This window comes from Populus trichocarpa, chromosome 19, assembly GCF_000002775.5.
Source record: "Populus trichocarpa isolate Nisqually-1 chromosome 19, P.trichocarpa_v4.1, whole genome shotgun sequence".
NCBI lineage: Eukaryota > Viridiplantae > Streptophyta > Magnoliopsida > Malpighiales > Salicaceae > Populus > Populus trichocarpa.
The window spans coordinates 2,615,498-2,637,854 of record NC_037303.2 but is presented as its reverse complement, the minus strand read 5'-3'; the positions used below and the strand labels follow the sequence as shown (position 1 = coordinate 2,637,854).

At 35.9% G+C, this 22,357-nt stretch overlaps 1 long non-coding RNA gene and 1 pseudogene across 1 annotated transcript; one reads left to right on the top strand and one right to left on the bottom strand.

Annotated features, from left to right (window-relative positions):
* Positions 1–344: 344 nt before the first annotated feature.
* On the bottom strand, positions 345–3,258 carry LOC18109721 (probable terpene synthase 6; annotated as a pseudogene).
* Positions 3,259–8,992: 5,734 nt separating this feature from the next.
* Positions 8,993–11,519, top strand: LOC112325228 (uncharacterized). Its single transcript, XR_008058235.1, has 3 exons — positions 8,993–9,219; positions 10,317–10,376; positions 11,395–11,519. It is a non-coding gene; the product is annotated as an uncharacterized LOC112325228 (long non-coding RNA).
* The last annotated feature ends 10,838 nt before the right edge of the window (positions 11,520–22,357 follow it).

Here is a 22,357-nt window from a genome sequence, read left to right as displayed (position 1 = left end):
TCAAATTTAATAAAATAAGGGACCTGTAACTATTTACAATCTTAAAAATTAATCCCTTACATAAACCTTAAAAGATAGTTTACAATTGAGAAAGAGTGTTAGAATCACCAATCCTATATAAAAAATATATAAAAAATATAAGAATAATATATAAATTAAGAATAGATCACCCTGCAAAGTTTAAATCTTTTCAGTAAAATTCAAAGTCAATTATCAAATTCAATACATACCAAAATACACACTAGATCCAATAGTACATATAATAACCACGAGTCACTGCTCGTTTTATTACAACACATTCATAGAGAGTTCCACCATGAGCTCAAAGCAGGAATTATACACCATTATTCATACAGAGGCACTTGCTCAATATATAATAAAGCGACATAATCTTTTAAACCTAATGGAATTGTGTAGGAATCGTCATCATTCTCATAAATAACATCTGTAACTCGAACAAGGTTAACAAAATGTTGAAGGAGAAGCATTGGAGCATTAGTTGGCCTCATGCAATCTTCATTGATATCCTTCCATACATTAACGTCCATCTTTTGGATCTCTTCAATTGCTTTCTTCTCCGATACATCATATTGTTTCATATAGCATTCAACACCGGATGCACAGTCTCCTCTCTTTTGTTCATCCTTCAAATATATAAACGATGTCATAATTGTCAGAAAAGAAACTTAACATGAAAAAATTGAGAAGAAAGACAGGAATAGTCATGAGCTGAACCTTGGTTCAATTTTTTTGATGCACGAAAATAATTGAAAAATCTTGTAAACTATTAAGTATATCATAATTTGAACTAATACTTTTGCACTTAAACGATGTAATTTTTATTTTTAAGAACGCAGACATCGTACCTCGTGGCTCGCTAAGTCATTCATCAAGCGACCGATCATATTTCCAGCTTTAATAATTTTTGGATTACTTTTTAGCCATTCATACTCCTCCCCTCCTGCAACTTCTTCCATTCCAAGGAAGGATGCTGCCATAACTACCCCATAAGCACTTGTAGTTAATCCATTGCGCACATACTCATCGAATGTTGGGACATGGCATTTATCTGCCCACTCCGCCTCCGCATGGTAGCCTCTCACCAATTCTTTGAACTAATAGCATACAAATAAAACAAAGATTGTGTGGTAAAACCTAAGCAATATTTCAATTAATATATATACAATAACAATATATTATGCTAGAAATAGTAAAAGAATGCATGAGACTGGAAAAATGTTCATACTTCCTCCTTCAAATAATATGAGGCATAGGATCTTCCTTGCTTTCCCATATCATTCTCGGTTTCGTTGAAAAGATTCAGAAGAGCTCTATAAAGAACTTTCATGTAATCGGCAGGTAGTTGATCAATAGCATTCATGCTGCATCTGAAATTGAGACAGAAAATTACATGTCCTTTCCTGAACATCTTTGTATTGACTTCTATGTTTATGAAAGATTTAGAAGAGAAAGACAGACTATGAGGTAACAAGAAACAAACCTTTCAATTGCATTAGTAAAATGTTGTATCTCTTCAAAAGATGCATATGCATCATATGTATCATCTACCAGTGATACAATTTTCATATATTTCGTGACCATCATCCGAGAGAAAGCATATTGAGGCTCGAAATGGACTCCATTTGCCCAGAAATAGATCTCTACAATTCTATCTCTTGCTTATGGAAACTCCTCAGCAAAATTTAAATCATTCCACCACCTAAAATGTAAATAGCAACCGAGTAAAGAAATTCCAATAGAAACTTAGTCTGATATTTCTCTCGAACTCGAACAAAAAATTACCTCGAGAGAATGGATAGCTCTTGTTGATGTATTAACTGAACTCGATTGAAATCTATCTTGGCAAACTTGAGTAGAGTGTCATTGCGAGACTCATCTGCTTCGTAGAAAGATATGTATTTTCTAGCCTCTATTCTTGGTACGCCTTTGTGAAAGGGCCAGATCAAAGCATTCCTAATATGGTCTCCTAGACGTGGGCTTGATTGCATGGCCGAAGACTCCAGGTTTGCCTTTGTGAAAACTAGGGCATCATCCAGTATCTGTTCACCATACACACTTAAAAACGAAGCTTCATACAAGCTAAGGATGCCTTTCACATCGTTGATGATTGTTTTCTTAAACTCTCCATTGGTGTCCTTGAACTTGTCGAACACAACTGATTCATAAAAGCATACTACACATTTTAGCCAATTTTCAAAAGATGTTTGTGAATTATGAGAAATTATTTCTTGTAAGTGAAAGAAAGATTTACCAGAGTTTAAATTACTGCCGATTATGTATTCTCCAAAGATAAATTATAAGTTGTACGAACAAATATACTGCATTTCGAGTCATTTTTTTTTTCCGAGTCATTTTCGAGTCACTTTACAAAAACAAAAATTTTCATTTCGGTGTACTTGTAGGAAGAAGTAGTTTCAGGTATTAGTCTAAAGATTAAAACTTAGAAAATTACAAAGGAGGATAAACTTCTTTGATCTAAACCAGCCTCTGTACTTCATTAAAGAATTTTTTTTGGAGATGTTGATTAATGTTTCAAAGGCTATAAAGTGGAAGTATGTGCTCACCACAAGGCATTTTGAATCCATGCTGTCTCAATACTCGAAATAGTAGTGACAAAGTGTAGAGATCAAAGTCATGCTTCTCAAGAAGATTAGGAAGGTCATCAAAAATTTGTTTGAGGCTGTTTTCAATCTCGTCGTCAAAATGATATGACACACCCAGCCGACATAACAGATTAATGAATTCAACATGTTCCACTGGATCCTTTTTGGATGCCATCAGCATGTCCTTCACATTTTCCTTCAACTCTTCTACTTGTCGGCTGTATGACTCGAATTCCTGCCGTGAAATATTCAGTTAATATAAATTTTGATAGCATTGAGTAATCCTCAACGTGATTTTTTCTAGTCTATTGATAATGTTTTTTCTTATAGACTTTTACTCAATAAAAATGAAGTATTTGTTTAAAGTAAAAGTGATCAACAGCTAGATAAAAGTATAACATATGAGAGGAGTGGCAACGAAAGATACATATGATTTTATAATTAAAAAAAGAGAGAGAGAGGTGATATATAATTCAAAAAAATAAAAAAACAATTGTGAAACATCAGATTATAATCTTAATATACCGTTCGTGGGAAAGAAAATGAAGCGAAGCTACAACCCCACAAGCTTGGTGGGAAATCTGCCTTTCGACGAGAATTGTTTCGTTGATTGGTGTTTTCCATTTTCTTGAATGAAATAAAGACGAGTACTTTGATACTCGAGTACCTAAATCATCATCAAAGGAAGGCTATTTATAGGGAAATGGCATGACTTTTTGTACTATACCTTTTCTTATTCAATGCTAAATGGGTGTTTTGAAATATATTATTTTTTAAAGTATTTTTTATTTGTAAATATATTAAAATAATATTTTTTATTTTTTTAATTTTATTTTTAATATCAGCATATTAAAACAATTTTAAAATATTAAAAAAATAAATTTAAAATAAAAAAATAAAATTCAATCTCAATTCCAAACACGATCACAACTAAAACATTTGTGTCATGACTTAAAAACATTTGTGTCATGACTTAAACTTTTTAAGTGTGCTCTAAAAGAAAAATAATAAATCATTAGATGTAAATATTAAAAAAAAAAGTGCATAAAAGAAGGGGAGAGAGAAGAGAACTTGGATCTTAGTTCTCTTTCATTTTTTAATGAATATTATTGGTAGTCCGTGACCCTATATTTTTAAAGTTGTTCTTAATTTGTTGCCATTCCTAAAATATATGGTCATGGTATATGCCCTTGACATGGTTGGGACCCAAAAAATATATGGTCATGGTATATGCCCTTGACATGGTTGGGACCCAAAAAATACTTCAAGTTAGGTAAAGCTGATTAGGCTAGTCGTGGATTTTTCTTTTTTAACTCAAAATTCAGAGTGGTACAATAAATTAATCAAGGGCATCTTCAATGACAAAAAACGATTTTAAAGAGGCAAATTGTTAATATAGTATTTTGAATGGTATAATTTAGATTTTTTTATGTGGTATTCCAATAAAAAATAACATTTTAAGAAGACATATTGTATTTTATATAGAATGATGAGAGAAAGAGGAAAAGATTAAAGAGAAAAAACAGTTAAAATTTTCCTTTATTTTAATAATTTTTACAAAAAATATATAGAAATGGCTTTTCATTTTGATAAAAATAATTTTAACATCCTATATAGCTATCACTAGATTTTTCATTTCTCGCACTAGGCTGCGGGGTGGGACAATTTTTTTCTAACATAAAAATATATATTCAAATGGTAATAACTTGACTGAACCTGAGTTAAGTTGATTAATCCGTGATCTGAGATAACCTGAGAGAAAGGAAAGAGAAAAAAATAGAAAGCTCATGGCTCAATAGCCTAATGTCAAAAGATAAAATAAAAAAGTTATATCGGGCTAATTTTCAAAACCAGCTACTTTAGCAATGAGACCAAGATGACCATATAGAAGACCCAAAAAAATATTAAACAAAATTCTTCACCAAACACCAACTACTTTAGTAACGAGCCCCTTTTCGATATCAGAAAATTCCAAAAATATTTGGAGATTCTCGTTGATTTATTTGTGGACCCCTCGCGCTTTGTTTATTTTTTTCTTTGCGTTTTGTATTTTTTTGCTATATGCTCAATCTGTTGACCATGCTATTAAATGCAAAATTTGTTGTCCAACGTTTCTTTTATTTCTATCTAAAAATGGGGCAAAAAATAAAAAAAAAGGGTAAAAAAATGGCATTAGAAAAATTCTTCTTCAAATTAAATTTCTTGTGAAATTATTCATTGACGTCAGAGTCAGAAATATCACATTTGTTTTGGTTGTGCGCAATATTTACCAACGTCATAGTAGAAAATATTCATAGGAACCATTCACTGACGCTAGAGTCATGAACATGATAGGAAGAAAAAAGGAGAACAAACTCTTAGCAATTTTAGACAAAACGAGCAATGCAACCTGCCTTAGGGAGGACGTTTAAGAGGTGATAGCATCTTTCCTTTCGCATAACCAGTCCCGTATCATAGAATCTTTGTTGACCAATTAGGGTTCCTGGTGATCATAATACTAGGTGACGACTCCTTGAACTAGACATTTTCCTCCAAAGAACAAGATGTCAAATATCTGTTTTTTTTTCATAGAAAATTGTTAACAGGTTGCCATGATGTCCAGGTGTAACAATAATAATTGATGAACACAATTTTCAAGTGATATTGATATGTATAACAAGTGAAGAACATAATTCTTGAGATTAGCACGAAAGCTAGTAAGCAAAATCTTTAAAATAATCATATTCACTTAGAATTTACGATGACACATATAGCTAAAAAAATTAGTCTACAAGTTAAAAACAATCGATAAATTAGTCTACAAGTTAAAAAAGTTGCGCGGACTTGGAAACGGTGCTAGGAAGTTTTTGGGTCACAGAATCGCCAGATGGGATTAACTAGGTGAGGGGAAGTTGAAATCCCCTGCTCCTCTCGAGCTTCTCTCTGTTTTTTTAATTTAACATGCCAAATGTTCTCATAGAAAAAAGTTCATATCTATTTGCTATTACGAAAATCACGAGATCCATAGTTATTGTTATTTTAGTCTTAAGCAATCACAAGCTATGGTTTCTTAAAAAGTTAACCTTTTTATTTCTTCAACTGCTTGGATAATTTGTGGACAACTTTTAATTTAACACATCGTAGTTTGATTGGTTGAAATTGAGAAATTTTTGTAAATAAATGGTTAAATCTGATCAAACTTTTTCATGAAGGTTGCCTTCAAAAGAATTAATTCAAATATAATTATGCCTTATCTGCTATTTCATGCAAATCACTTACATTCAAAAATATATATATATACATACATAAGTATACATTACACTAATGAAGCCTTTTTTTTTTTATTCGGGTATCCTCACATCTTTTTAAAGAGTGAGACTAGTCCTGTTTGGGGTTCGTGCATGTTACTTCCAATAAATGCGCTTCATGCGGATCAAACTTGTATTCTCACCCTTATAAGAATATAGCAGTGTCTTATCTGCAATTTCATGCAAATCACTTACATTTAAAAACATATATATACATACACAAATATACACATTACACTTATGAAGCCTCTAATTTTCCATTGAAGTCTCTAATTCAAATCAATCAATCCCAATAAAAATCAAGCAAAGACTTAATTATTGATTTCTAAAAGCATCTTGATTTAATATATGAATAAAAACAAAAATTGATTGATTTCTAAGTCGATGATAAAAATAAAAATTGATTGACTTTTCATCTCATTTTCTTATCCCCCACCTATAAACATGTGGTTTACATTCTATCTTTTCGAAAATCAGATTCAAGATTATTGCCAGACACTGTATAAGGTTCAATCTTATTTATAATTCTACTCAATCAAAAGTTTTGATCATGCATTTGGATCGTGACTACATTTTTGCCCTTATAGGTTACATTTCAAACATGGAAGCCTATCTATCTCCATATTGATAGTCTCCCTCTCTCTCTCTCTCTCTTTGCCCTTATAGATTACATTTCAAATAATGCTCACTGTCGTTGAGTTTGTGAAAGAGATTTGCTCACTTTTAATTCAAAATTAAAATTTTAGAAATAATTCAAAACATTTAAAAAATCCAATCATTGAAACTTTGAAAGTTTATAAGAAATTAAAAAAAAAAATTAAACTGGGAAATTTAGAAATTGCTCCTTGTTTTATGGCTGAAACCAAGGCAATTAAGGAAGCCTAAACAAAAAATTAAAAATTTCTCTCCAAGCTGTTTTTTTTTTTTTGAAAATATGATCGTGGGGATGGATCGGAAATTTCATTATTGTAGACTAAATTATTTTTATTTAATTGGTAAGATTTTCTCAAAAACATTTAATTTAATTTAAATAGAAAAGAGATTTATTAGGATATTTGGTACATTAGGATTTTATTTTTAGTCGATTATGTTTTTCTATTTAAGGATATAAAAGATTTTCAATTTGAAATATATACTTCTATATTCGGAAATCTAGGGAATACTTATATTAAATTATATTAAATTGTTAAAGCATTGATGAAATTATCTAGACAGCAGATATATGAAAAATATAGAAAATGATTTTGTTCTTGAAAAGAGGGGAAAATCATATTAAATTATCAATAGTTTGATAATCTTGCCTCCAATAGTTTGACAATAAGGATTAGTTCTGAAACAATGGCAGAGAAGTGTAAGAGAGAAAACATGAGAGGCTTGCAGTCTTGGAGCTAGAAGGATTTGTGTAGCAGTGTCTCCTCTTCAAAAATCTTCTTGGGTTCTTGAATATGGCTTAGAAATAGAATTTTGCAATGATGGTACAAAAACTTGAAACTCCCTGCAGGTCGTCTTTCTTTCTTTTTTTTTTTTTTTTTTTTTTGACAGTGGAGAGATGAGGCTTGTATTGCTATGACCAAATAGAAGGAGTGGGGTTCGATTGCTGGGATGCCCTGTTTATATTTGCATTTTAAAAATATTTTTTAAAAAAATTAATTTTATTTTTGTTTTAAATTAATATTTTTTAGTGTTTTTAGATCATTTTTATACGTTGATATCAAAAATAATTTTAAAAAAATAAAAAATCATTATTTTGATGTTTTTCTAAATGAAAAACACTTTAAAAAACAACTATAATCACACTCTCAAACTCCTTCTAAGTCTCCCTGCTGAGAGGAAAGGTGGAAATGATAATGAGACCGTGGGGCAATTAAACCAAACTTGAAATTGCTCTCCATGCATTAATTTTTTTTAAGACATGAAATATTCAAAAATTACTAATTTCCTAAATTTTCATTTTTAAGAAAAAAATTAGAAAAAAAAAAAGTTTTTAAATTTATTTACTGTTAAAAGAATTTAAAGAATACGAAATCCTTAGCTGTTGTTATTTTAGTCTTAAGCAATCAAGTTATGGTTTCTTTAAAAATTAAGCTTTCTATTTCTTCAACTGGTTAAATCTGAGTTTGATTGGTTCAAGATGAGATATTTTTGCAAATACATGGTCAAATCTGATCAAACTTTTTCATGAAGGCTCTCATCTGTCGAATTATTTGAAATATAATTCTGCCTTATCTGCTATTTAATGCAAATTGCCTACATTGAAATCAATGAAGCCTCTAATTCAAATCAATCGATCCCAAAGAAAAAAACAAAAATTGATTGATTATTAAGAGCTTGTTTGGAAGTGTGGTTGCAGTTATTTTTTAAAATACTTTTTACTTAGAAATATATCAAAATAATATATTTTTTATTTTTAAAAAATCATTTTTGAAATCAGCGTATCAAAATGATCTAAACACACCAAAAAAATATTAATTTAAAGCAAAGAAAAAAATAAAAAAAATTTAATTTTTTTCAAAAACGTTTTTAAACGCAAAAACAAATAGTTTAAGTCTTTAATTGATCCAGTCATTTAGTTGAAGTTCTGTGTTTTCAAAAATTATAGCATTTGGATTGTGACTGCATGCTTTTTTGACCTTATAGATGCATTTCAAATAGGGTTTTTTTACTATATCTATTCCAATGAAAAAAAGTCATTTGAAAAGCCAATTATATTGAAGTGAGAAAAATAAGTGTTTTATTATTTTTTAATAAGTTTGATGTTATTTTTTGTCCTAGATGACTACATTTAATTGGTTTATTTTTTTGGTAGCCCCACTTTGTTAATTTTGACTTTTTTTAGAGATATGTAGAAATAATATTGTGAAGCCTGAGAATAAAGTATGCAAAAAAAAAAAAAAAGTGGGGGGGAGTTTATAATAATTAAAAAAAATGTTGTTATATATATATATAAAATAGAAGGGGCTAAAATAAGAAAAAGGGAGAAAGTTGGGACCAAAATGAATTAAGAAGAGATGGGACTATAAATACCCATCCCTTCTCTCATTCATGACCGGGGGAGGTAACAAAAAAAAAAGGGGAGGGAAATTTTTCAGATTTTCCTTCACCAAGCTTAAGAGAAAACACCTATATTTCTATACCTACACAAACCTTAGATTTTCTACGTGGGGAGACAAACCGGGGCAGGAGATTTGCAAGAAGAAAAAGTGATAGAATTTCTAAGAGAAGAGGGAGTGGGAGGCCGGCTGCTTGTAGAGAAGAAAGGGGTTAGGAAACTTTAATCAAATCAGAAATCAAACCTAAATTTCCTCCAGGTATGAAGTTCTAAACCAATTGGGAAAGCCAAATTAAATTCATGCAAGAATTGTGCATTAATTTGAAGTTTGAAAAATTAGGGTCTTTGAGTAAAATTTGGGGAAATGTGGAATTAATTGGAACTAAATGAGTTGAGCAGCATAGGTTGCCTAAAAAGGATGGAATTATGCAAAGAAGATTTCAACAAAAACCAAAGACCATGGGGAAATAGTGGCCAGCCATGAGATTGTTAGGAAAGAAAGGAAATTGTGATAGTTGCGTTGTTTTCCTTATTGCAAAATTGAAACAGGTTTCAGGAGGTGAATGATAAGGAAATGTGGTGATTGAGTGTGTATATATATAAATATAAAAAAAAAAAGAAAAAAAGAAGGAACTGATTTTAAAGGACCGGCCACTGGAGGGGAAGAAAAAAAAACAGAGGAGAACGTATGACTCCCCTGTTAGTTAATTAGGTGTGTTTCTATAGTGTAGTTACAAATTGTAACTTATAAGGGAGAGGAACCTACGTTCCAGGTAAGGTGAAAACATGGCTGAAATTGGCTGAAATTGATGGGGAAAAAAAAAGGATTGGAAATAAAAATTGTAGGTATCTTCTCCATTGACAAAACAGGGCAGATTTGTTGCCCTGGTTCCTGAGAGAATTTGGACCTGAAGATGATAGAATCTAGGGAGGGTCCATTCATAGAAGTTGTAGCCGGAAGTGTTAGCTTTCCAACGAATCTGACCTCGCCTAATTTGGAGTCCTAGAACTCCGGATACAAATGAAAATCTGAGGAGAGGTCAAGCTGCCACCCCTGTTGGCAGTTTCGGCCAAGTCGATAAAACGGCAAAATTTAGCCGTATTAAGGGTAGAATTTGTTTTCTCGCCCTTCACAAAGTGTGTCTTGATCTTCAAAAAGAATAAACGGTAATCAAAATTGAATTTATGATGTCCACTTGGACTACAAATGAGCCGAAAATGTGAAAGGATAATAATGAGGAATGTAAGTGAGAAAGAGAAGATTGGTAAAAGAGAAATGAATATTATTCCCATTGTTGTTGTTGTGTTGTGATATGTGGACTAATATGGAATAATGATGGGTGTTTGTGGTTTCAGGAGGAACCGCGGGAGGAGTACAACAACAACAGGGGAACGCAAGTCGAGCGTCTACAGCAGGTAGGTACTCGGTACCTATATCTCCTCTTGTTAATAATTATTTTAACTAACTATTGAACTATAAAAATTTGGTGCATATTGATGAGGAAAAGAAAGGGGAAAAGGAAAGGTGAAATGGTGGGAAAATAGAAATGAGGACTAAATTTAAATTATAGGTCTTTTTAGAGGAGATGAACAGTAACAACGAATTTTAATAATGATTGTTTCTCGAATTTGATTAGCCTGTCCCTGATATGGGAGGCTAATGATGTTAACCAAGTTGGTTAACATCGGCATTACCGGTACGTGGGAGGAGAAATATAAAAACTTGATTAACTATTCAGGTTCAGAATAGTTAATGATATCGACGGGTGACGTCGATATCGGCAAAATTTATAAACTTGATTAACTATTCGAATTCAGAATAGTTAATGATATCGGCGGGTGACGTCGATATCGGCAAAATTTATAAACTTGATTAACTATTCGAATTCAGAATAGTTAATGATATCGGCGGGTGACGTCGATATCGGCAAAATTTTTAAACTTGATTAACTATTCGGATTCAGAATAGTTAATGATATCGGCGGGTGTCGTCGATATCGGCAAAACTTATAGACTTGATTAGCTTTCCGAGGTGAAAGCTAATGATGTCAAGAATCCTTGACATCGGCATACCCGAGGACCTCCCAAAGTAGCATAGAACAGTGATTAACTATTTTGGTTCAAAAAAAAAAAATATATATATATATTTAATGACACCAACGGTCGTGTTAGCGTCGGCATTTTCATGAATCTGATTAGTTGACCCCAGGATGGAAAACTAAAGACACTAATGGAGGTCGTTAGTGCCGGTATAGTCTTCCTAATGTGGGGAGAAGTAGTTAAAGGAAATAAACTGGATAATCCTCAAAAGGGATGGTGGCGGTGTATTGAAATTGCATATGACTTAAGTAGGTAGATGTGTTGTATAAATTTCTTCCGTGAATTGTTTGTATTTTAGTTATTTTTAATTATATGGAAAATTTATGTTTTGCAGGTCCCTCCCATTCACGTCAGGAGTAGAATTTAGGTTCCTTATCCCTTTTGTATAAGTTAGGAACTTAGAGATTTTCATGTAATTTTGTTATGCAGCAAACATGTAACCTGAATAGAATAGTATACTCCTTATATTATTATGTTTTGGAATATTAATGTATTAATCTATACTTGGAAAAATTATAGCGTAATAGCTTATGTTCAGAACGCTAAATTGTGTTGTGCTTATATATATGAAATTTCAGTGCTTGGATGGTCCTCTTAATTAATAATTTATGCATGTGATATGAGATGGAGATTGAGAATGAAGATTTGTCCTAAGTATATTCTCGAATGAATAAAATGATTGAATGTACCAATCATGGATGTGATTATGGGTGGGATGTGATTATAATTGTGTGCAGGATAAATTGTCGATAACTTGGGATCTCCCGGTATAGGGGAGACTCTGCCGAAATTTCGTTAGAAATTTTGGTGAATTTAACAAAAAAAAAAAAAAAATTGCTCCATTTGCCCTTTATGTAAGAGTTAAACAAATATATATTGATTGAAATTGTTTTGAGGTTGTTACAGTTGGTATCAGAGCCACTGGTTGAAGTTTCAGGGATTGAAACACTGATGTGAATTTGGAAACATGTTGCAGGATGGCTCGCACCCGACAAGAAGCAAGAGCAGACCCGTCCCCTATGCATGGGAGAGAGTATGGCTCACTATACGGGAATGAAAATGAAGGGGAACCACTGATGGACACGGCCTCCCACCAACCTGCAGCGTCGGTCCATTCAGAGAGGGGAGAATCAGGATGACCCTGTCTCTCATCGGGAAGAAGTGTTACTGCCTGGAGCAGCAGGTGGTCAAGGACCAGAAGACAGGCCACCACTAGTGGCACCGACGGTCACCCCGAATCCATATTCGGACCCCACATTTCTGGAGCAATTGGTCAAGGCAATAGCAACAGGGATGGCCGCAGGTGCATCCAATTCCACTCCTCGGGTAGAAAGAGTAGTGACCCTGGTTCATTGGGTGAAGGGCATGCGGGAAATGGGTTGCACGACCTATTCAGGGGAAGAAGACGCCGAAGTAGCAGGACATTGGCTGAGGAAGGTAGAAAGGGTCATAGATCAGATGCAAGTGCCAGAGGAAACTCGAGTAGACTGTGTGACCCAGTTGTTAACAGAGAGTGCCCACTCCTGGTGGGAGACTATTAGAGAAAGAAGGGCAAGAGAAGAATTAAGGTGGAAACACTTTCGAGAAGAATTTGAGGAGCGGTACTACTCCTGGCAGCACCGAAAAGAGAAAGAACAGGAGTTCCTGGATCTGAAACAGGGGAATATGACCGTCCTGGAGTATGAGAGGAGGTTTCAGGACTTATCTATTTTTGCCACCACCTATCTTCCCACTGAGCATCATCGGGTAGAACGGTTTCGGGAAGGGCTCAGGCAAGAGCTGAAATTAATTTTGGTGGCTATGCAGTTTCAGTCGGTCCGGGAGTTAGTGCGAGCTGCTCAGGGCATGGAAAGAGTAATGAATGACACCCCAAGGTTAACAAGTGAGCAGAGTCAGACTACGGGATTCAAAAGAAGGGATTTCATACCTCCTATGGGAAGGAATCCTCCTTTGAAGAAAGGAAGGAGCGGGTCATCGTTCGGGCCACTCCCGAAAAAAAGGGGGAGTTTTATTCATGGTGGGAGTTCAGGAGGTGCTAGACACGTTAATGCTGGGGGATCCATAGGAGGTCAGACTCGCCAGGGGACAAGTGTTATAGGGGGGTCCATGGAGCAGAGGAGACCTGTCTACCCGTTATGCATGAGATGTAACCAGAAACACCCCGGGGATTGTTCAGCCACACCAGGAAGATGCTATATTTGTAGAGGGGAAGGACACCGATGGAGGGACTGCCAGTATTTGGAAAGGGGTTGTTTCCATTGTGGGGAAACGGGTCATAAAAAGAAAGAATGTCCGTATAGAGCCACGGAGGGAGTGCATGGACAGGGGATAACTACCCAAAGCCAACAACAGTCAGTGACAGTTGATCGGCCCGTACGACCTACTCAGTCAGGGACAAGTGCCAATAAAAGTCGACCCAGATTCCAGGAGGAAAGAACTCGAGGCAGGATATACCATATGACTCAAGAAGATGTGGGGGCAATGCCAGATGTCGTAGCAGGTACACTACAATTGGGTTTAATACAAGTTTATGCTTTAATTGATCCTGGGGCCAGTCATTCTTTTGTGGCCCATCGAATTATCAGTAATTTAAATGTGTTACCAAGTAGATTGAAGGTCGGGATGGTAGTTAGTACACCTTTGGGGAAAAATATAAACATTGATGAGGTTTACAAGGGAGTGATACTATACATTGAGGGGGTAGAACTAAGGGTAAACCTCATGCCTTTAGAATTATATGATTTTGATTTGATTTTGGGAATGGATTGGTTGAGTAGATATAGGGCACAGGTAGATTGTTTCACAAAGACCGTAAGCCTCCAAGATGTGAGTGGTAAAAGAGTAGTATTCACGGGGGAAAGGAGGGTGATTCCAAACTCCATAATCTCGGTCATGACGGCCGGAAAACTGATTAGAAAAGGATGCCCTGCTTGGTTGTCTCATGTGAGAGAATTAAAGAAGGGGAGCATAGAATTAACAAATATCCCAGTTGTAAAAGAATTTCCAGATGTGTTTCCGGAAGAATTACCAGGACTACCTCCAATCAGAGAGATTGAGGTTTCCATTGAGACTCTTCCAGGAGTCAACCCTATAGCACAGACCCCTTATAGAATGGCCCCTATAGAACTAGCTGAACTGAAGATCCAACTTCAGGAGTTGCTGGACAAAGGGTTCATACGACCGAGCAATTCACCTTGGGGAGCCCCAGTGTTATTTGTAAAGAAAAAGGATGGTACGTTCAGGTTATGTATTGACTGTCGTCAGCTGAACAAAGTGACGGTAAAGAACAAGTATCCGCTACCACGGATAGATGACCTGTTTGATCAGTTGAAGGGTGCGAGAGTATTCTCGAAGATAGATCTGAGATCGGGGTATCATCAACTAAGAATCAGAGAACAGGACATACAAAAGACTGCCTTTAGAACCCGCTATGGCCATTATGAATTCTTAGTGATGCCTTTTGGGTTAACTAATGCCCCGGCGGTATTTATGGACCTGATGAATCGAGTGTTTCGGTTTTATTTAGATAAATGTGTGGTGGTGTTTATTGATGATATACTGGTATATTCAAGCTCTTATTTGGAACACGAGAAGCACTTGAGGAAGGTGTTGGAGATATTGAGAGAAAATAAATTGTATGCAAAACTGGATAAATGTGAGTTCTGGCTCAAAGAGGTGATATTTTTGGGACATGTTATTTCAGCGGGGGGAATATGTGTAGACCCAGGGAAAGTGGAGGCAGTTCTAAAGTGGGAGAAGCCCACGACTGTGACCGAAATCCGAAGCTTCTTAGGCCTTGCAGGGTATTATAGAAGGTTTATCGAAGGGTTTTCTACAATAGCATCGCCTCTGACCAAGTTGACTCGTAAAGAAGTAAGGTTTAATTGGTCAAAGGAATGCGAGGAGAGTTTTCAGGAGTTGAAAAGAAGGCTTACATCAGCCCCCGTTTTGGTCCTTCCTTCCGGAACAGAAGGGTTCATGGTTTACAGTGATGCCTCAAGGAGGGGTTTGGGATGTGTACTAATGCAACATGGGAAGGTGATCGCCTATGCTTCCAGACAGTTAAAGCCACATGAAGTGAACTACCCGGTCCATGACTTGGAACTTGCAGCAGTGGTATTTGCCTTAAGAGTATGGAGACATTATTTGTATGGAACACAAGTCCAGATTTTCACTGACCATAAGAGTTTGAAGTATTTAATGTCGCAAAAGGAGTTAAACATGCGACAGAGGAGGTGGGTGGAATTGATAAAAGACTACGACTGCGTAATTGACTACCATCCTGGCAAAGCCAATGTAGTGGCGGACGCCTTGAGTCAGAAAGGGACAGCAGTGGTGGGTGATATAGAAATTACAGAACAAGAGAATTTGATGGAATTAAAAAAGATGGGATTGCAGTTAACCGTGGGTCCTGAAGGGTCACTACTGGCTCATATAAAGATCAGATCAGTACTACGAGATAAAGTTCTAGAAGCTCAATTGGCAGATAAGGGTATAGGAGAAATCAAAGAAAAAATCAAGCAAGGCAAAGAGTTATCCTTTCAGGTCGTACCGGGAGGGTTGGTGGCAATGGGAAAACGAGTTTACGTACCTGAGAATAAGGCCTTAAAGGGTGAAATATTGAAGGAAGCTCATGAATCTCGGTTTGCAACCCATCCCGGGAGCACCAAGATGTATAGGGACCTCAAAGAGTATTACTGGTGGCCAAATATGAAGAAGGAGATAGCAAAATACGTGTCAAGATGTGGGATATGTCAACAAGTGAAGATAGAACACCAAAGGCCGGCAGGGGAATTACAACCGCTACCAATTCCGGAATGGAAGTGGGAAAATATAGCCATGGACTTTGTAACCGGATTTCCAAAGGGAAAAAGGGGCAATGATGCTATATGGGTAGTGGTAGATCGACTAACGAAGTCAGCTCTGTTCTTGCCCACGAAAATGACGGACCCCGTAGACAAGTTGGCCAAATTATACGTGAATGAAGTGGTTAGACTACATGGAGTGCCCTTATCAATTATGTCAGACCGAGACCCAAGATTCACCTCGAGGTTATGGTCATGCTTACAACGAGCTTTGGGAACCGAGGTGAACCTGAGCACAGCATTCCACCCCCAGACAGATGGCCAATCTGAAAGAACTATCCAAACACTTGAAGACCTTTTAAGGTCATGCGTGCTAGAGTTTGGGGGAAACTGGGAAGACTTGTTACCATTGGTAGAGTTCACGTATAATAATAGTTACCAAGCTTCTATTGGGATGGCCCCATATGAAGCCCTTTATGGGAGAAAATGTCGCACTCCGATATGCTGGGATGAAATTGGAGAAAGGAAACTCTTGGGTCCTGAAATGGTACAAATAACAACTGATAAAGTAAGAGTGATCAGGCAAAGAATGAAGGAAGCCCAAGATAGACAGAAGAGTTATTCAGATAACCGGAGGAGACCTTTAGAATTCCAAATAGGGGATAGAGTATTCTTAAAGGTGGCACCGTGGAAGGGCATCATTCGGTTTGGAATGAAAGGAAAGCTTGCTCCGAGGTACATTAGCCCATTTGAGGTGATAGCTAGGATAGGGCCGGTTGCTTACCGCCTGAAACTACCGGCACACCTAGAGAAGATTCACAATGTATTCCATGTATCACTATTGCGGAAGGCGGAAGTGGATCCTTCCCGAGTGTTACCTCCAGTTCCTATGGAAGTAAAAGAAGATTTGACACTCGAGACCAGGCCAGTCAAGATCATGGATCAGAGTGAAAAAACATTGAGGAATAAGAGAGTACCACTAGTCAGAGTGCTGTGGAGAAACTCAAAAATTGAGGAAGAAACGTGGGAGAGAGAATCAGAGATTAAGGAAAAATACCCCCACCTATTCTTTGAGTCAGGTAAGCAGTTTAAATTTCGGGGACAAAATTTTTATTAGGAGGGGAGAATGTGAAGCCTGAGAATAAAGTATGCAAAAAAAAAAAAAAAGTGGGGGGGGGGGAGTTTATAATAATTAAAAAAAAATGTTGTTATATATATATATAAAATAGAAGGGGCTAAAATAAGAAAAAAGGAGAAAGTTGGGACCAAAATGAATTAAGAAGAGATGGGACTATAAATACCCATCCCTTCTCTCATTCATGACCGGGGGAGGTAACAAAAAGAAAAGGGGAGGGAAATTTTTCAGATTTTCCTTCACCAAGCTTAAGAGAAAACACCTATATTTCTATACCTACACAAACCTTAGATTTTCTACGTGGGGAGACAAACCGGGGCAGGAGATTTGCAAGAAGAAAAAGTGATAGAATTTCTAAGAGAAGAGGGAGTGGGAGGCCGGCTGCTTGTAGAGAAGAAAGGGGTTAGGAAACTTTAATCAAATCAGAAATCAAAACTAAATTTCCTCCAGGTATGAAGTTCTAAACCAATTGGGAAAGCCAAATTAAATTCATGCAAGAATTGTGCATTAATTTGAAGTTTGAAAAATTAGGGTCTTTGAGTAAAATTTGGGGAAATGTGGAATTAATTGGAACTAAATGAGTTGAGCAGCATAGGTTGCCTAAAAAGGATGGAATTATGCAAAGAAGATTTCAACAAAAACCAAAGACCATGGGGAAATAGTGGCCAGCCATGAGATTGTTAGGAAAGAAAGGAAATTGTGATAGTTGCGTTGTTTTCCTTATTGCAAAATTGAAACAGGTTTCAGGAGGTGAATGATAAGGAAATGTGGTGATTGAGTGTGTATATATATAAATATAAAAAAAAAAAAAAAAGAAGGAACTGATTTTAAAGGACCGGCCACTGGAGGGGAAGAAAAAAAAACAGAGGAGAACGTATGACTCCCCTGTTAGTTAATTAGGTGTGTTGCTATAGTGTAGTTACAAATTGTAACTTATAAGGGAGAGGAACCTACGTTCCAGGTAAGGTGAAAACATGGCTGAAATTGGCTGAAATTGATGGGGAAAAAAAAGGATTGGAAATAAAAATTGTAGGTATCTTCTCCATTGACAAAACAGGGCAGATTTGTTGCCCTGGTTCCTGAGAGAATTTGGACCTGAAGATGATAGAATCTAGGGAGGGTCCATTCATAGAAGTTGTAGCCGGAAGTGTTAGCTTTCCAACGAATCTGACCTCGCCTAATTTGGAGTCCTAGAACTCCGGATACAAATGAAATCTGAGGAGAGGTCAAGCTGCCACCCCTGTTGGCAGTTTCGGCCAAGTCGATAAAATGGAAAAATTTAGCCGTATTAAGGGTAGAATTTGTTTTCTCGCCCTTCACAAAGTGTGTCTTGATCTTCAAAAAGAATAAACGGTAATCAAAATTGAATTTATGATGTCCACTTGGACTACAAATGAGCCGAAAATGTGAAAGGATAATAATGAGGAATGTAAGTGAGAAAGAGAAGATTGGTAAAAGAGAAATGAATATTATTCCCATTGTTGTTGTTGTGTTGTGATATGTGGACTAATATGGAATAATGATGGGTGTTGTGGTTCAGGAGGAACCGCGGGAGGAGTACAACAACAACAGGGGAACGCAAGTCGAGCGTCTACAGCAGGTAGGTACTCGGTACCTATATCTCCTCTTGTTAATAATTATTTTAACTAACTATTGAACTATAAAAATTTGGTGCATATTGATGAGGAAAAGAAAGGGGAAAAGGAAAGGTGAAATGGTGGGAAAATAGAAATGAGGACTAAATTTAAATTATAGGTCTTTTTAGAGGAGATGAACAGTAACAACGAATTTTAATAATGATTGTTTCTCGAATTTGATTAGCCTGTCCCTGATATGGGAGGCTAATGATGTTAACCAAGTTGGTTAACATCGGCATTACCGGTACGTGGGAGGAGAAATATAAAAACTTGATTAACTATTCAGGTTCAGAATAGTTAATGATATCGACGGGTGACGTCGATATCGGCAAAATTTATAAACTTGATTAACTATTCGAATTCAGAATAGTTAATGATATCGGCGGGTGACGTCGATATCGGCAAAATTTATAAACTTGATTAACTATTCGAATTCAGAATAGTTAATGATATCGGCGGGTGACGTCGATATCGGCAAAATTTTTAAACTTGATTAACTATTTGGATTCAGAATAGTTAATGATATCGGCGGGTGTCGTCGATATCGGCAAAACTTATAGACTTGATTAGCTTTCCGAGGTGAAAGCTAATGATGTCAAGAATCCTTGACATCGGCATACCCGAGGACCTCCCAAAGTAGCATAGAACAGTGATTAACTATTTTGGTTCAAAAATATATATATATATATATATATATATATATATATATATATATATTATATATATATATATATTTAATGACACCAACGGTCATGTTAGCGTCGGCATTTTCATGAATCTGATTAGTTGACCCCAGGATGGAAAACTAAAGACACTAATGGAGGTCGTTAGTGCCGGTATAGTCTTCCTAATGTGGGGAGAAGTAGTTAAAGGAAATAAACTGGATAATCCTCAAAAGGGATGGTGGTGGTGTATTGAAATTGCATATGACTTAAGTAGGTAGATGTGTTGTATAAATTTCTTCCGTGAATTGTTTGTATTTTAGTTATTTTTAATTATATGGAAAATTTATGTTTTGCAGGTCCCTCCCATTCACGTCAGGAGTAGAATTTAGGTTCCTTATCCCTTTTGTATAAGTTAGGAACTTAGAGATTTTCATGTAATTTTGTTATGCAGCAAACATGTAACCTGAATAGAATAGTATACTCCTTATATTATTATGTTTTGGAATATTAATGTATTAATCTATACTTGGAAAAATTATAGCGTAATAGCTTATGTTCAGAACGCTAAATTGTGTTGTGCTTATATATATGAAATTTCAGTGCTTGGATGGTCCTCTTAATTAATAATTTATGCATGTGATATGAGATGGAGATTGAGAATGAAGATTTGTCCTAAGTATATTCTCGAATGAATAAAATGATTGAATGTACCAATCATGGATGTGATTATGGGTGGGATGTGATTATAATTTTGTGCAGGATAAATTGTCGATAACTTGGGATCTCCCGGTATAGGGGAGACTCTGCCGAAATTTCGTTAGAAATTTTGGTGAATTTAACAAAAAAAAAAAAAAAATTGCTCCATTTGCCCTTTATGTAAGAGTTAAACAAATATATATTGATTGAAATTGTTTTGAGGTTGTTACAAATATTTATGGGAGAGACAAAATATTTTAGCATTTTATTTAGCACTTCTTTTGGAGTGTGCAAAATAAACATGAAAGAGCTAAAATAATATTTTTTAATATTTAGCTTTTCATTTAGCACCTCATTGGAGATGCTCTAAACAAAAAATTCAAAATTGCTCTCCAAGCTTTAAATGTTTTTGAAAATGTGGTAAACCCTAACTGCCAACAACCACCATAAATATTGAATATGGTAAATTCTATTTTAACTACCAGTTAAATCAAACATGTTTGTTGTAACCCATTTTTGGGTCCCCACACAAAAATAAAAATAAATATATAAATATATAGCCGGAAGAAATTAGAAAAATAATAGGAGGTTAGAGCGCTCAGAAAAGGATCAGAAAAATTGATTAAGGAGGTTCAAAAATACAAGGATTGAAATGTTTTACAGTAAATACTTGAATGATGAGAGCCTTGTGGGAAAAGAAAATTTAATTTGAAGAGAAAAGTCCAAAATTGGATGTTTATGGACTTAATTGGATTTTATTGAAGGTTTAATTGAATTTATAGAGGGTTTGATTGTAAGAAAAATTGATTTTTAAGTCAATTTGAGCTTTAATTGGAAGAAATTAAAGTTCTGGGGTCAAATTATAATTTTTAAGAGTTGATTTGGTCAAATCAGAGGCTTAATTGCATAAATATTGAAGTTTAATAGCCAATTAGGGACTTAATTGAGGAAATCTGAAACCAAGGACCAAATTGGAAAAAGCGCGTAAATAGAGGGGCTGTAATTAACCCAATCAGGGGCCAAATTGAAGAAATTGGAAGTTTATTGGTCAATTGAGGGTCAAATTGCATAAATTAGAGACCAATGACCAAAATAAAAAAGGCGGCCAACTATAGGGACGGCTATTGAAATTGGCAGGGATGCAATTGAATTGATTCTTAAAATCTAAATTACATTGTGAGGACTCAAAAGAACAAAGGATAAATTAAGGACTGATTTGGAAAAAATTTGTTGGCGCCACATTTAAATGAAACGGCGTGTTTTGTATAAAACGACGCCGTTTCATGTAAAAAAAAAAAAGGGAAGTGAATAGAGGAAAGGAGAACCGGAACCGAAAGGAACCACCAGTAAACCCAAACTGAGAGGGAGGAAAACAGACCAAAAAGGAAAGAACCAAGGAAGACACAAACGGGAGAGGGACTGTGAGGTTTAGAGGAAAGGGAAAGCAAACCAAAAAAAAAAGAAAACAAAACAGACCGAGAGGGATAGTGAGAGGTAAAGGAGAGTGGACCGTGAGAGTTAAGAAAAACGATACTGACTCTGGACGAGGTCAGGTCTTGGAAAGAAACACCATCTAAATCCGAACAAAAGGGGAAAGGAAATGCAGCAGAAGAAGAGGAGGAGAACGGAAGAGAAGGGAAGAACAAAAGCCTTTTTTTCCACCGCCTGAAGCAGTAACATTACTGTTTGGAGCCGCCGCCCGTGAGCCACAACACTGCCACCGGCCTCCACCGCAGCACCGCCAACGAAGCAGCCAGACCAGCAACGCACCACCTCCTCCACGCCAGGTAACTTTTCTCCCCCCTAATTGTTTGCACTTTCGTTGTTTTCCCCCTGCATGCAGAACGAACAGCGTTCTGCATGCAGGAGGGGAGGGGGAAAATAATTCCCCCCCTGATGTTATGTTGTCGGGCCAGGCTGATTCTAGCCCGGCATTGTTGGTTTTTCCTTCTCTGGGCCAGACTGGTTCTGGTCCAGCCTTGTGTTTTGTGGGCCAGACTGGTTCTAGCCCATCCCTGCTGTCTGGGCCAGGTCCGGCCCAGACGAAAAATAGAAGACTTTGTTGGGCCGAGATCGGCCCAATCCCTGCTGGGCCGAGATCGGCCCAACCCTTTTTGGGCTAAGTCCGACCCAGTTAGTTGGGTCGACCCAGCCCAGCCCACCTAATATTATATATTATTTATTATAATGTTTTATATTATTTATATATAGATATCTATCCAAAAAAAAAAAAAAAAACATTCTGAAAAATCCTTGAAAAATATTGTTGATTTTCCTGCATATTTTTATCAAAATGGCTTAATATTGGTTTGTATTTTTATACCGTAAAGATACAAATCCAGTATTAAAATACCCCGGT